This window comes from Zonotrichia albicollis, chromosome 15, assembly GCF_047830755.1.
Source record: "Zonotrichia albicollis isolate bZonAlb1 chromosome 15, bZonAlb1.hap1, whole genome shotgun sequence".
Taxonomy (NCBI): domain Eukaryota; kingdom Metazoa; phylum Chordata; class Aves; order Passeriformes; family Passerellidae; genus Zonotrichia; species Zonotrichia albicollis.
In genome coordinates, this window is record NC_133833.1 from 8906097 (window position 1) to 8919356 (window position 13260).

General features: G+C 42.9%; 1 long non-coding RNA gene across 2 annotated transcripts; it reads right to left on the bottom strand.

Annotated features, from left to right (window-relative positions):
- Positions 1–829: 829 nt before the first annotated feature.
- LOC113458823 (uncharacterized) lies at positions 830–12820 on the bottom strand. Of its 2 annotated transcripts, XR_012582778.1 has the most exons (4): positions 12705–12820; positions 5361–5595; positions 3777–4048; positions 833–3317 (listed from the first exon to the last, which is right to left on the bottom strand). It is a non-coding gene; the product is annotated as an uncharacterized LOC113458823 (long non-coding RNA). The 2 variants fall into 2 exon arrangements; XR_003379446.2 differs by having other exon boundaries at positions 830–4048.
- Between the last annotated feature and the right edge of the window lie 440 nt (positions 12821–13260).

Sequence of the window (13260 nt, forward strand, 5' to 3'; positions counted from 1 at the left end):
TATCTTGGCAGAGTTGTTGTAGTGATGCCAAATTATTCATCACAGCTTATTAAGACGTCAAAGCTGGAAGTTCTCTTTAATTTGTTTATGCATCTTAGGAAACTGTTTATGGTTTCCCATCTGTTAAAGAAACACTGTTTAATATGTATTAACAGGGCTGTAATTTTCATATGGTCTCTTTGATGATAGGGATGAATGAGACACATTGAGGGGATTCTAATCACTGATCAAAGAGATGGAGGGCCCTTGATACCATTCCCAGCCTTCTTTCTGACCAGTCAATTAAAACATCCAGCCACAAGTTCACCAAAGCAGGACCATTTCTGATCACTAAAAGCAAAAATTCTTGGCTGTCTGCATGGTTCAACCCAATATGGACTGGCAGAGAAAATGTCCAAAAATACCATTTCCTTAAACTTACCTTTGAGATCCGCTTCATTTTTTACACATTTATATGAAGGACAGCTTAACCAGAGATTTTCAATTATGATTCTCACTAGGCACCTCCTCCACCAAATTTGCATCAACATTAGCATGTAACTGTGATTAGGTAATGGTTTCATTTTCATTAGGTAATGGTTTTTATTCATGGATCAATTGAATCCAATTTATTTCAATTGGATTCGATGAAAATCATTCCTTGATTTTCACAAATTAACTCAGTGCTGGCAAACAATTCAGATACTCAAATATTGCAAAACCAAGTGGTCTCCTGCTGTCCTTCTGAAATCCTGACAGGGCCACAGCCTCTGGGCACTTCCTCCATGTTATTATTGCCCACAGCTCAGTCCATGCTTTGCCAAGCAAATACCATGGATCAGAAGTGCTCATGAGTGAAGTCATAATAGCACAAGATAAAATCAAAATCACTGGCCATCAATAGTTTCTACCAAGGGCAACCCTGACACATGCAGGGCAATGTGAGGGATTCCAGCTATAACACTCCCATTAAACTGAACAAAAGACATGAGACTGATTTTCACATACATCACAGGCTTTATGTTGGTCTAGAGGCTCTAAATTCAACTTCCAATTTAAGTGATGTATTTTATGGTTTATGTTCCCTATCCCATATTTCCATTCATGTGCTGCTGGTTTTTTGTTACATACACACTCTAGATTGAGCTGTTGAATATTTTGGAGTATGAGCATATGTGGCATGCTCATGGGGGTGATCTTCATTCAACCAAGCTGCTCTTCCTTTTTTCAACAGATTTGATTCCTCCTTCTCCAGTATTTAAAATTTCCTTTTCATTGCCAAGAAGAGACTGGCTTCAGCATCTCAAGATGCTTTTTCTCACCCAAGTTTCCCTGTTTCACTGGTCCCTTAGCTGGCACCTGGGCTGGAGGGTCACAGAGGATCACTCTGGCTCATGGACAACTGCATCCACCAACCTCACCTTGCAACCTCCAGGTGAAGGAATGCTCACATGTGGATAGGAAGAGGGTTATCCCACTGAGAGGGAGCAAACCCTGAGCTCTTGCTGAGTGCTGGGAGCAGGGAGTGTGTGGGAGTGGTATCTGATCCTCTAATTAGTGTTGATTGTTTCATTTCCAACATCCTGTTATTTTACCCACGTGGTGATTTACTGATGTTAAGAATTTGGGTTGGCAGGTGGAGTCTTCCTTGTTGCTGGTAGCTGCCAGAAAAGCAGGTGCCTTGTTTCTAGTTTTAAGAGGCTTTTTGTATTTCTTTCCATGGATACTCTTTTCTTTTTGAATATACTTTCCCTTCCTTGTGACTTTTTTGTTTGCAATTCCTATCTTTTTTTTTTTTTTCCTAATCTCTGACTTTGGAATTCTTCCATATTTGACTGTCACTGGTATTTAAACAACTTCCTAATCTCTAGGATTTCCTTTCTTTCGTAAATCACCTTAAAAACCACAGCAATCCCTTGTTATTTCCCCTTTCGTTTTTACTTGTTTCATTTCGTTTCATCTTGGACAAGCAACATTCAATCCAGAGAGCATTTATGACCAATTTCAATTTCTGCATGAAAAAATCCCAACATTTAACATTTTTTCAAGGCTGAAGGAGAATTGTTGCCAGAGGAAATATTTGTTCTCTCTAATAACAAGGTGACATGGTGCCAGTTTGGTCTGATTTCAGTTGGGCCCAGGAAGGATTCACTGAAATGGCTGCAATATTCATTCAGCATTTCTTTCAGAGAGTGTCCCAAAGAAACTGACAGCATCCCAAGAAACCGAGAGCTGCTTGATGTCCACAGAGCTGGTTCCTTCCTCCCAGGGAAATGGGAGGATTGTGCTTATTCTCACAGGTAGCAACAAAAGAGACCATCTGCTTGGCTGTTTTATAATCAGCTTATTTATCTGCATGTGGGCACTGCAGGGAGCTCCAAACCTGCCCTCTGATGCTGATGGCTGGAGGGATGCTCGTTTTTATGCTCATTTTTGGGGCAGGGAACAGGCACCTGGTGGGTTCTGTGCAGGGTCAGGAGCTGGACTCTGATGGTCCTTTTGGGTCCCAAACTCAATTCTGTTTCTGTGATTCTGTGGTTCCTGAGTGTGTCCTGTGAGCAGCCCCTTTGGCTGCACTCCCAGCTGATGTTACTTACACGCAGCATTATGTGCAAAAGTGTGGCTGAAAGCCAAAAGGGCAACAGAAAGAAAATCAGAAAGAAATCAGAAAAGAAATCAGCCCTGTGGGCATTGCACAGGGCAGAGACAGGGGCAATGGGTTCCCCTGGCAATTTGCTGCCTGCAGCCTTCAGAGGTGGAAAGAGCCCAGTAATTGTGGTAATCAAAGTAAATCACGTCTTGCCACTTGCCCACATGACATTCCTCTCCCTGTACATGAGAACAGAAATTACTTTTCTGGTTGTGTTTGAAGATAATGATTTCAAAGATTTTACAGGAGGATTAATTACACATTTCAGCTTTCAGCACTGGAAAAGGAAATTCTATGGGAAAGAGAACTCCAGTCCTTTTTGTGAGATTTTGAAGAAGGCTGTGGAGAGCATAAGTCAGAGCAAAAATGGACCCCATGTACATTGGATTGGTGATATCCTTAAATGAACAGTTGTGCTTTGAAGTGCAGTGAGAAAATAGAGATTTTTATCTGAATGAAATAGGAAGATAATTGCACTCAGAAGCTTTAATCAGCATGCTTCGGATTTAAGCAGATGGATACACAGGGCAAATCTGTGAAGGATGAATTATTTATTTTGGGCACACTAAAACTTTGTCTCTTAAAGGTCATCAAACTTTCAACAGAGTTGACAAAGTCTGCTGCATTTGTGAATGAGATTAATCTTCTCATTAGTGAGAGGCAACATTTTCTTTTGAACTTGATATGCCTGGTAGGGGAACAAAAAAAAACACAGAACAAAATCATTTATGGAAAAGTACAGCTGAAGAGCATCTGTTTGTCTTACAGCAGTGGTTCTGCCCAATTGATCAAAAAAAATTAAACTGGAAGCCTTAGAGCAGAATAATATGTTCTGTCCAGCAGGCACAAATATTTGACATATCTATCATTCTTAATGGGATTAGAAAATTAAAAGCCACCCCAATCAAGCAGCATTTATCACTTAGTGAAATGTCCCTGTAGTGGCTAAGGGATTTTGGTGTCAAAGGCAATGAAAGAGTCATTTACACCCTGTATCAGAAATGAGCAGTGAATAAAGAAATGCCATTGTTGGTAATTGACTCCAACGACACTGCTCGCATGGGTGAGCCTAAATGCACCCAGGGATGGTTAAAATGATTTACAATACTTCACATTTACTTCACTAAAATGATTTACAATACTTCACATTTAAACCAGACATGGGTCCAAACTGGACTCCCAGCTTGAGTTTATCCATCTGGATCCTGATCAGTGGGGCCAGGTTTATTTCTGAGGTTACATTGCATTTCAGACAACACTGATGGTTTCCTGCAGAGGCCTGGGACCAGGGTGATGCTGCCAGTGCTCCCAGCTGGAATCTCCATGGGAATTCCACATGAGGTGCCCACATGCCAAAGGGGTTTATAGGCAAAGGTAACTCAGACTCTTCCTGGCCACCACAGGGAATCAGTGGAAGAGCTAAGGAGAGAAAAGAAACTGCATTATTAATGGAGATAACTGGCAAGATGGAGGCTCATACATGATTAAAATACAGTGTTGTTCAGTGTATGGGACTGCAGACAGGAACATGGGGCAATTGAATGTATGTGAATATTCAAACTCATGTGGAATAAGAAAAAGCACCTGAGATCCCAGCAGCTACTCAGAAGCCACACTGAGTTAATGACACAGTCCTGAGTTGATTTTCACTCTTGGAGTGGGGCCAGGATAAAATTAATGGCAATTTTTGTGACTTTAATAAGAGCACAAAGTCTTCATTGTGCTCAGCAAACACAAACATTTTAACAAACAATGTCTTTTTTTTAATTGCATGGACCTCAGCCTTACTACTTTGGAGCACACATGTTTCACTATAAGCTCCTCTCTGCTCAGGAAAGTATTTCAAGATGCACAAAAGCCCATTTTTTTTAATCAAGGAGTGAAATAAAAAGCCTCAACAATGAGCCAGCTTGCCTTTCATAAATAACTGCTTTGTAATAATTTCTTGAATATAATTGCACAAAAAATGCTGCAGCAATTTCAAAAACCTGTATCCAACCTAAGTGCTGCCATACAGATAGCTTTGTCTGAAACCTGACCTCCTAAGAGGAATAGGTCACAGGAGTTTTGGGATTTCAACCTAAATGAAAAGCCCTTGGGCACTGAATTTGCAGCAATATTGTTTAGACAGGGAAAACCTCATCAAAGAGCAGCAACAGCCTGAGCACCCAGAGCCAGGGCAGGGCAGGCTGGTGTGATGCAGTTTGGGGACTTAAACACGTTCTGATGGCTTACACCAGCTCAAAATGACAGTCAGGAGAGCTGAAGCATCATTCCAATGGAAAACTGGTCTGAAAGTGGATACTGAGCATCCTCCAACCTGGAAATGCCCCAGCTCCATGGCAGGGATCTCCCTCAGCTCTCACCTGTCCCATGACTATCCATATTTATTTTCAGGAAAAACCTGGCACAGAAATCCTCAAATTCAGCTCTGAGATGCTGTGTCTCTACCAGAACCACAGCAGTAATTAAAAAAGGGAAAGGTCTTTATCCTACAAACCCAGCGTGGTGGTTTTTCCGTGGTGAGGGCTGAGCAAAGTGAGGCTGTGTTCTGTGCAGGGATTTTCTTTCTCAAGAGAAGATTGTAGCCAAACTACCCTGAGAATAAAAGGGCCTTTGAACAACATAATAAAATTCTAAATTTAAATTTGAACACACGCACAAATCATTTCTGGATGTTTATTTCATTTCACATCAGGAAAACCCCCCTTCCTTTGGTTAGAATTATTACCTTTTAATGGATACCAGAAGATTTCCTCACTGATGCAATTTTTCCCAGGATTTCTCTTCCTTTGTGTGTCCACAGTGTTTCCCTGTTTTGCTCTTCCAGGAACATGCCCTGTATTCAGAGGGACAGCTTGGTGGTTTCTGCAGTTCCTGAAATTTCCAGCCAGGTTGGAGTAGGCAACTCAGGCAGGGATTTTAGACTGGAGATTTTAGACTGGATTTTAGACTGGAGATTAGAACTAAAATAACAGGAAAAACAAAGGAGTAAGGGCTAAATGGTTGATATAATTATCAACTTCTTTGCTATGAGGCACTGCACATAACAGAGAGTGACTTTATGATTTCTTGGCAGTTTGGAGCCGCCACATTTGGGATGTCTGATGTTCCTTACTTAGAAAGAAAAGACAAACTGGTGTGAAAATCAGTGGACTGGGGTGACACACAACTCATGATTTCTGGCTGTGTTTTTAGCAGAAGGAAATTGGCATGTTCCTGATGTAGACATGCAGTTCCCCCATGCTGGAGGATACTTTCAGCCCTGAGCAGACGCTGGGAGCAGGATGCAGCAGCACAGCCCCTGCTCCAACAAGGGGCTGAGCTTGGAAGCCACACTGACTTGATTTATGGCATGGAGGAGGGTCTGGAAAGTGGAAAATTACCCAAGAGTGAACAAAGAGGCTCATCTGTAACCAGGGGGGCACACAGAGGGGCCAGCACCACCCAGCAGGGCTCAGTCCGGAGGAGGACACACAGAGGAGCTGCCGTGGTGGCTGTGCTCTCACTGGGACCCAGCATGGTTACAGGGACAGAAACTTCCAGCTGCTTTACAGACAAGTTATAAGATGTGGAATTTATGTCTGGGACAGCCCTGGATGGGTTTGACCCCTATGACTACAGTGCATGTGTCAGTAGTGCCATATTTAGCAACGTAAAGTTGCCCAAATATGTCTCAGCCTCATAAATGAGAGCTGATGGGATCAAAAGCAACCAAGAGAAGCAGAGGCAGGTATGGGAAGCCTGATGTAGCAGCCAGGACTTCTTGTCTCCTCTCATTTAAATGAAATAATTAACCCTCTTAAATCCCTCTGTCTCATGGAACAGAAAGGACAATCCCATTTACTCTTTAAAAAATAAACTAATACATTAACTCTTATCTTGGTGTCCTGGTCAACCCAAACATTGTCACAGGATTTCACTGGATTGCTGGAACAATTTGATTTGTAACTGGTAAATCAAACTTCAGTTTACCAAAGACTTAGTAAGCTCTGCTTACCACCTGTTTATCATCTGTCTGACATAATATTTTTTAATGAAGAAATTATTTTTAAATCACTTTTTGGTCAAGGCTGTCATTGCTTAAGAGAGGCAGTTTACAACCACATGGCAGTTACACACAGTTGAAAAGCTGGCAACAGGAGATTAACACCCTATAGCTGAGTAAATGTTTGGGAACCTGTTAAATAGTAGGAGATGGGGAATCATGAAGACGTGCCCCAGCAGAATCCAGAAATTTGTTCATAGCCTCCTTTCATCCATTTCAGTGAACCCTCACCATGTCATGAACCCCTCTGCACTTGCACTGAGCCCCTCTGTGGAGGGAGGAACAAATTTATATGGAATAGGAACCAGTTCCCAGCCCTGCTTTGAAGCAGCCGCTCTCAGTGCAGCCACAGGAGCAGCTTCATGGCCAACATCCCTGCAAGCCATTAGGGCACTGGGGATCTGGAGATAATCTTCACTGCCCAGACCCACTCAGCTTCAGCAAGGCTGTGCAAACATCATCTGTTTGTTTTTATCTGCTCATTTGCACTTAAGGGGTGCAAGAGAAGAGGACACCAAAAAAAGCCTTTCAAAAAATTTCTCCTTTTTTTCATGTGGCTACTATCAGAGGCTTACATAAAACTGTATCAACTTCTATAGAAATCTCAGGCCTATATTACATTATGCAGATATATTGTGGAGAAGAGCAGCTAAATTTCTACTCTCTGTCAAGCTGATGTAAGTCTGATTTTCTGTAGCTAAACTGTAGGAGAAAGAAGAATTCTTTGAGTGGATGAGCTTTATTTACACAGGCAAATAGTGATAGGACAAGGGGGAACTTTTTAAACTAAAAGAGAGGAGATTTAGTAAGATGTTAGGAGGAAATTCTTCCCTCTGAGGGTGGAGAGGCTCTGGCCTGGATTAGCCAGAGGAGCTGTGGCTGCTCCATCCCTGAAACTGTCCCAGGCCAGGCTGGATGGGGCTTGGGGTGTGTTTAGTGGAAGGTGATGGGTGTAGGGGAGAGGCAGTGCTGCTCCTGCAGCTCCATTTCTAGGGGATGTATCCCAAAAGCTGGCAAGGAAAGCTGAGGAAAGGAACAACTCAGGAACCCCTGCAGGACTGTACTGTCTCCTAAATGAGCAGGGTTAATTGGCTCAGTCCATAACCCACAGCACAGCTCCCTGCAGGCACCAGGATCCCCCCAGGGCCCCAGGGAGCCTCAGCCTCGCTCTCAGAGGAGGCTCTTTGGCAGAAGGACCACATTTGAAACACATTTCCTGGGAAATGATGGTTCCCAAATGGTCTCAAAGCCTGCAGAACTCCCACTCCCAGCTCTCATGTTCTGACAGTGCTCTGGGGCTGGGCATGGGCAGCAGGAGGTGCTGAGCTCCAGGGCTCTCTGAAGGAGCAGGATTAACCCATGAGGGGCTGAGCTCCAGGGCTCTCTGAAGGAGCAGGATGAGTCCATTAGGAGGTGCTGAGCTCCAGGGCTCTCTGAAGGAGCAGGATTAACCCATGAGGGGCTGAGCTCCAGGGCCTCTCTGAAGGAGCAGGATGAACCCAGGAAGGGCTGAGCTCCAGGGCCTCTCTGCAGCAGCAGGATGAACTCAGGAGGGGCTGAGCTCCAGGCCTCTCTGAAGGAGCAGGATGAGTCCATAAGAGGGGCTGAGCTCCAGGGCCTCTCTGAAGGAACAGGATGAACCCAGGAGGGGCTGAGCTCCAGGGCCTCTCTGCAGCAGCAGGATGAGCCCAGGGCAGGCACCAGGCTGGGGGAAGGTCCAAGAGGGGCTCAGGACAGAGCAGAGGGAGCACACAGCAGAGGAGCCCAGGTTTGGAGCACAGATGCTGAGATGTCTCCTCCCTGCGAAGGTGACAGGGAGGAATCCACAGCTGACACATACATCTTTCTGTTGGAGCATTCCATGTCTTTTCTCAGGCACTGTGACTAATTAGGAGAATTAAAAAAAAAAATTAAAAAATCAGAAAACCAACAGAGATTTTGCCAGAAGATGTTAGACCTAAAAAAAAAAAAAAAAAAAAACCAAAACAAAAACCAACAACAAAAAAAAAAAAAAAACCACAGAAAAAAAAGCAGCTTACCAGGGGACAGTTCACATGATTGACCAGTAAAAAATGGCAAACAGCTGTGCCTGAGCATCTGTACTGTGGAATCAGTCTGCAAAAAGGAGTAAATGACCAGAGCAGAAATTGCCAATAGCCCCTCTAGCCAAGCCTGGGCCATGCTTGAGGGAAGGAAGAAGCCAAGAGTCAGGCAGGCTCCTTTCCTCTCACAGGACAGAGAGTGGCTCAGGTTGGGATTGATTAAAGGGGAAATTTTTACCACATTTGTCTAGAAAGGTTGAATCCAAGTTCAGAGGTTCAAGCCCTCTTTGTTCCATCACCCCTCTGCTGATGCCTCCTGGATGGGCCATCCTGGTGGGGACATGGTGTTTTGACCTGCCACCAAAGCCATGTAATGATTTTATCCTAAACTACAGAAATTAAAACTGGCATTGGGTTTCTTCTTGCATTTGTCCCTGTAGGCAAGATGGAAAGGAGTCCAACCATAAGCACTTTAAGCAGTCCCAGAAGATGCTCTTTACTCACAGGAAGCTTCATTGCTTCAATTGGATCCTGGTCAAATTGCAATCAATTACAGTTGGTTTTAATTTCTCAATCTGGAGTAATGAGATTGCATTAATCCTGTGTTACCAAACCCATTTGGTTGTACAGTGGAAATCTTCCTTAACCTGATGGCCCAGAAGACAACCAACTTCCTCATTTACATTCATAGTTATTAAGCCCATGTTATGACAGTTAAGGCAAGACTTGTCAATTTCTAATATTTATGATTTGTTTTGCTACCAGGACAAACAAAAAATTCATAGATCACTGGTTCCTACTGCCTTTATTTGTAGACCAAGGCAAACACACATTTGCAGAACACACTGATGTGACTAAATCAATCCACTGGGCTATCTTGCCCTCAAAATGCTTCTTAATGCTGCCATGAATGCCCGGATTTTTAAGGAACCAACTGCAATTCCCAGATGCTGAGGCTGCAGCCTGGCTGGAGCTGTGTGTGGTGCAGCAGCATCACTCCTGGCTGTGGGGATTCCAGGGATGCAGGGAGGGATGCAGGCAGGGATGCAGGGAGCTCCTCAGTCCCTCACAGCTCTGGGCCCTGCCAATACCTCCTAAAATAAGGCAGTTTTAAGCACCCAAAAGAGGTGAAGGCATATTTATTCCCCACATGCTTCTTTTTCTAATTACGAAAGTAATTAATGCCCTGTCACAATGAAACACAATGAAATTAATTTGCTGAAAACTGCACTTTAGGCCTGTTTGAGGTGAGAGGAATTAATTAAAACACCAAGTAAATCCAAACAACAAACATATACAGAATTAAACCCAGAGTAATCTGAAACAGCCAGAATATAGCTTCTCATTAGCAGTGGAGAGGTTTTTTTCTCACACTTTTCTAAAACAGTTCTCAAAGTTATATTAATATATGTTTAAATAACTTATTGGCAACATATTCACTTGGCAGTATTTCTAAAAGGAAGTTTGAGTATTTCCAAAATTGCCAATCTATTTTTTTTTCATTATTTCCTAGAAGAAATAGTTTAAGGGTTTAAGTAAAAGAAAAATACTTCTTTTTCCTTCCCTTTGCAAAGGGAAAGAAAAAGCCTAATAATTTAAAATGCCTGGAAACTATTTTTTCAGCAATGTTTTAGATCTTTCAGCTAAAAGGAAAAGTTGCTATATCTTCACTCTGACTCTCTAGAGAAATTGCTTTGATATCATAATTTTTAAAAGTGGCTGAAGAACAGCTACTGAGCTTGCCTCAAGATCTCAGGTTGCATAAATCAGAGGAGACCCATAAAAAGGCACTCAGTGGTTTACACAAGCTGTGAATCTGTCCCATTTTTGCTATAAATACCAGCACTGGAATGTCACATACACTTCCACATGCTAATGGCAGTGTCATATTAATGCTGTGAAATCACACTTATGAGACACAGATTTAAATGTTATTTGGCTGACAGGATTTTAGAGCAGAGCACATAAGTTTTGAAGGCCTTTTTTTTGGCTGAAGGATAAGGGAAATGGACAGCCCTTTACACTTTCATTTGTGACTCCTTTGTCAATGGTGACTGGCTGTGGCTTATCACATAATACAGCTGGCAACTTCCCAAACCCCAGTGAAACCAACAGAGAAAATCACCATGAACAATTCGGGGCTAGAATTATGAGTTTTGGTAATGAATATTTTAAGCTACTTTTACAGCTCTCATTCCCAGGGCAGAAATGGATTTAAAAGACAAGCAGGGGATCCTGATGGGCTCTGACATCACTGTTGTGCTCAGCAAAACCATCTAATTACAAGAGTACTAAAATGCTGCAAAACCTGCTATTTCTGTGGGTTGAGCTTAGAAGTTAATGCAAGTCTCTCCTTTAGATCATCTCACGCTTTGCATTTTGTCTGAAGCGCTTTTTGTTGTTCTGTGCATTTTGCTGTATTTAATTAATTAACCCAATTAAGTGCTGTCAGCTTCATGTCAGAGGGAGCTGTGCTGTTGTGAGATGTGGCTGAGCTGTGCTGCTCTGTCCATGAGCAGTGGACAAGCCTGTCTGGGTGTCTGAGTTTTGACATTTTCATTATTCCTCTGATCCACTGAGAGCTAGGAGAGCCTTGTGCAGACCTTGGAGATGGCCCTCAGCATTGCTGATTGCCTTGGTGAACCTGCATTGTCCCCAGAGGAGAGACTGTATCTGATATCTCACAGGCTTTGGCTTCAATCTCCAATTTTATCAGCTGTTGCACCATTTGACATCATAATAATTAAGTTCCTTAATTTTTTTCCCCTGCTTTGTGGGCTTGAAATTAGGCACTTAAATTGATATGTGGGCTTTTAAAGGCACGGCCTGATTTTCAGAGATCCAAGTACTCCCACCTCCATTAATTTTCACTTTAGCACCTTGAAAATCAGTGGCCAAGGCTCCTTACTCTGTATTTCTCTCTAAGAGTGAAAGCAACGGAGAAGGGAAATATCTGTCAACTTGCATAAGAAAAACTAGTGCAAGTAACTTCACTGATCCTCTCATTTTGCACACATAACCCACATTTAGCACATTTCCATGGATTTTTCCATGCCTAATGCTCTGCACAGCTCCCAGGCCCAGAGCCTGCTTGCTGCAGGTAGCAAAGAGCATCCAGGCTCATGAACCTGCATGCCCCAGTCCCCCTGATAACCCAGAGCCTTTGCTCTGTCACAGCATGTCACCATAAAATAGCAAGGGAGTGACTGGGAGTGGGCGAGGTGCTTATGGCTTCTGAGCCTCAAACAACACCAAAAAAAGAAAATTGGCTCAAAATAGAGCTTGAGATGCTCCTCCTGCAGAGATGGGAGATGTTGGAATGTGGAAGTCATCTAACTGTGAGGAAAAGACCCTGCACTAATCTTTAAGGTTGGAACTAATGTCATGTTTCAACTCTGTAATCTAGGACCGTTAAATATTTATGCTGTTGGAATAAGCACAAAGAAAATTAATAGCAGTTCAAATGAAAAGGATCAAGCCAGGATGGAAGCTAAAAGCAAAAGAGAACAAAATAATCAAGCTGGATTTTCTTTCTCTTTTTATTCTCAGCTCTCCTTCTGCTAATGTGTTATTTCACCCTCAATACCTCCGACAATACCAGCTGCTTTGATCCCTAAGGCTTATTTGCTCCCTAAGTCAGCAAGTTTGCAATAGCCTAAATAAACTCAGAAAGGTTCAAAGCCCAACAGGAGAGAGAAAATATACTTTTAAAAGACATAAAGTCAGGAAGGCGTGTGTTCCTTAATGACTTTCCTGGAGGCATTATCTCTTCTCCCCCCACGCTCCTCCTCCTCATCTACCTTCCTTCTGTTTTCTGGCTTAAATTAGACTGTAAGATCTTCTGGAAGTGAATGCATCCTTCCTGTGCAATGGGCCATGATCTTCACTGGAGCCCCTGGTAATGCCGGGACTCATTTCCCATCTGTTGTCAAGGGTACTTTTTTGGTCCATTAACACATAGCAAAACAAAGAAAGCAAAAGAGACCTGTTTACACCTGATGTATTCATTCCCATCTCCACACTGCTCATTTCTTGTCTCCAGACGCTCCTTTTAAGACACAACAGGTATTTTCCATGCATTCCAATGTAGTGGAGAGGCTGTGGACAATCAGAACAAGCACAAACAAGTTATGGAAACTCCAGTATCTGCTTCTATACACAGTGTAATTTATTACCTGTTGCATTCTGCTGGTGGCAGGATTATGTCTGTCTTACAGAGTGTCCTAAAGCTGCAGCTGTAAGAAGCAACTGAGTGTAGGTGTGAGAAAGGAGGAACAAATGCACTAGAGATTAATTGGTTTTCTTTGAACATCACAAGGATTTTTGTCTGTGACAGCAAAGGGATTAAGGCCATGTTTTACCTTGAGTTATGGTCCATTTTCTCCATCTTTTTGGATGGTGATGCAAATACTGCACTTCCATGTATTGCAAGCTTCTGCCCCTCTCCAGGCTTTCCCAGAAGTCAAATGCTAAGGGCATAACCAGACAGCTTTGCCAGGCTCCCAGGACTTCAAATGCTTCAAGTGAGGCCACACAGTCTT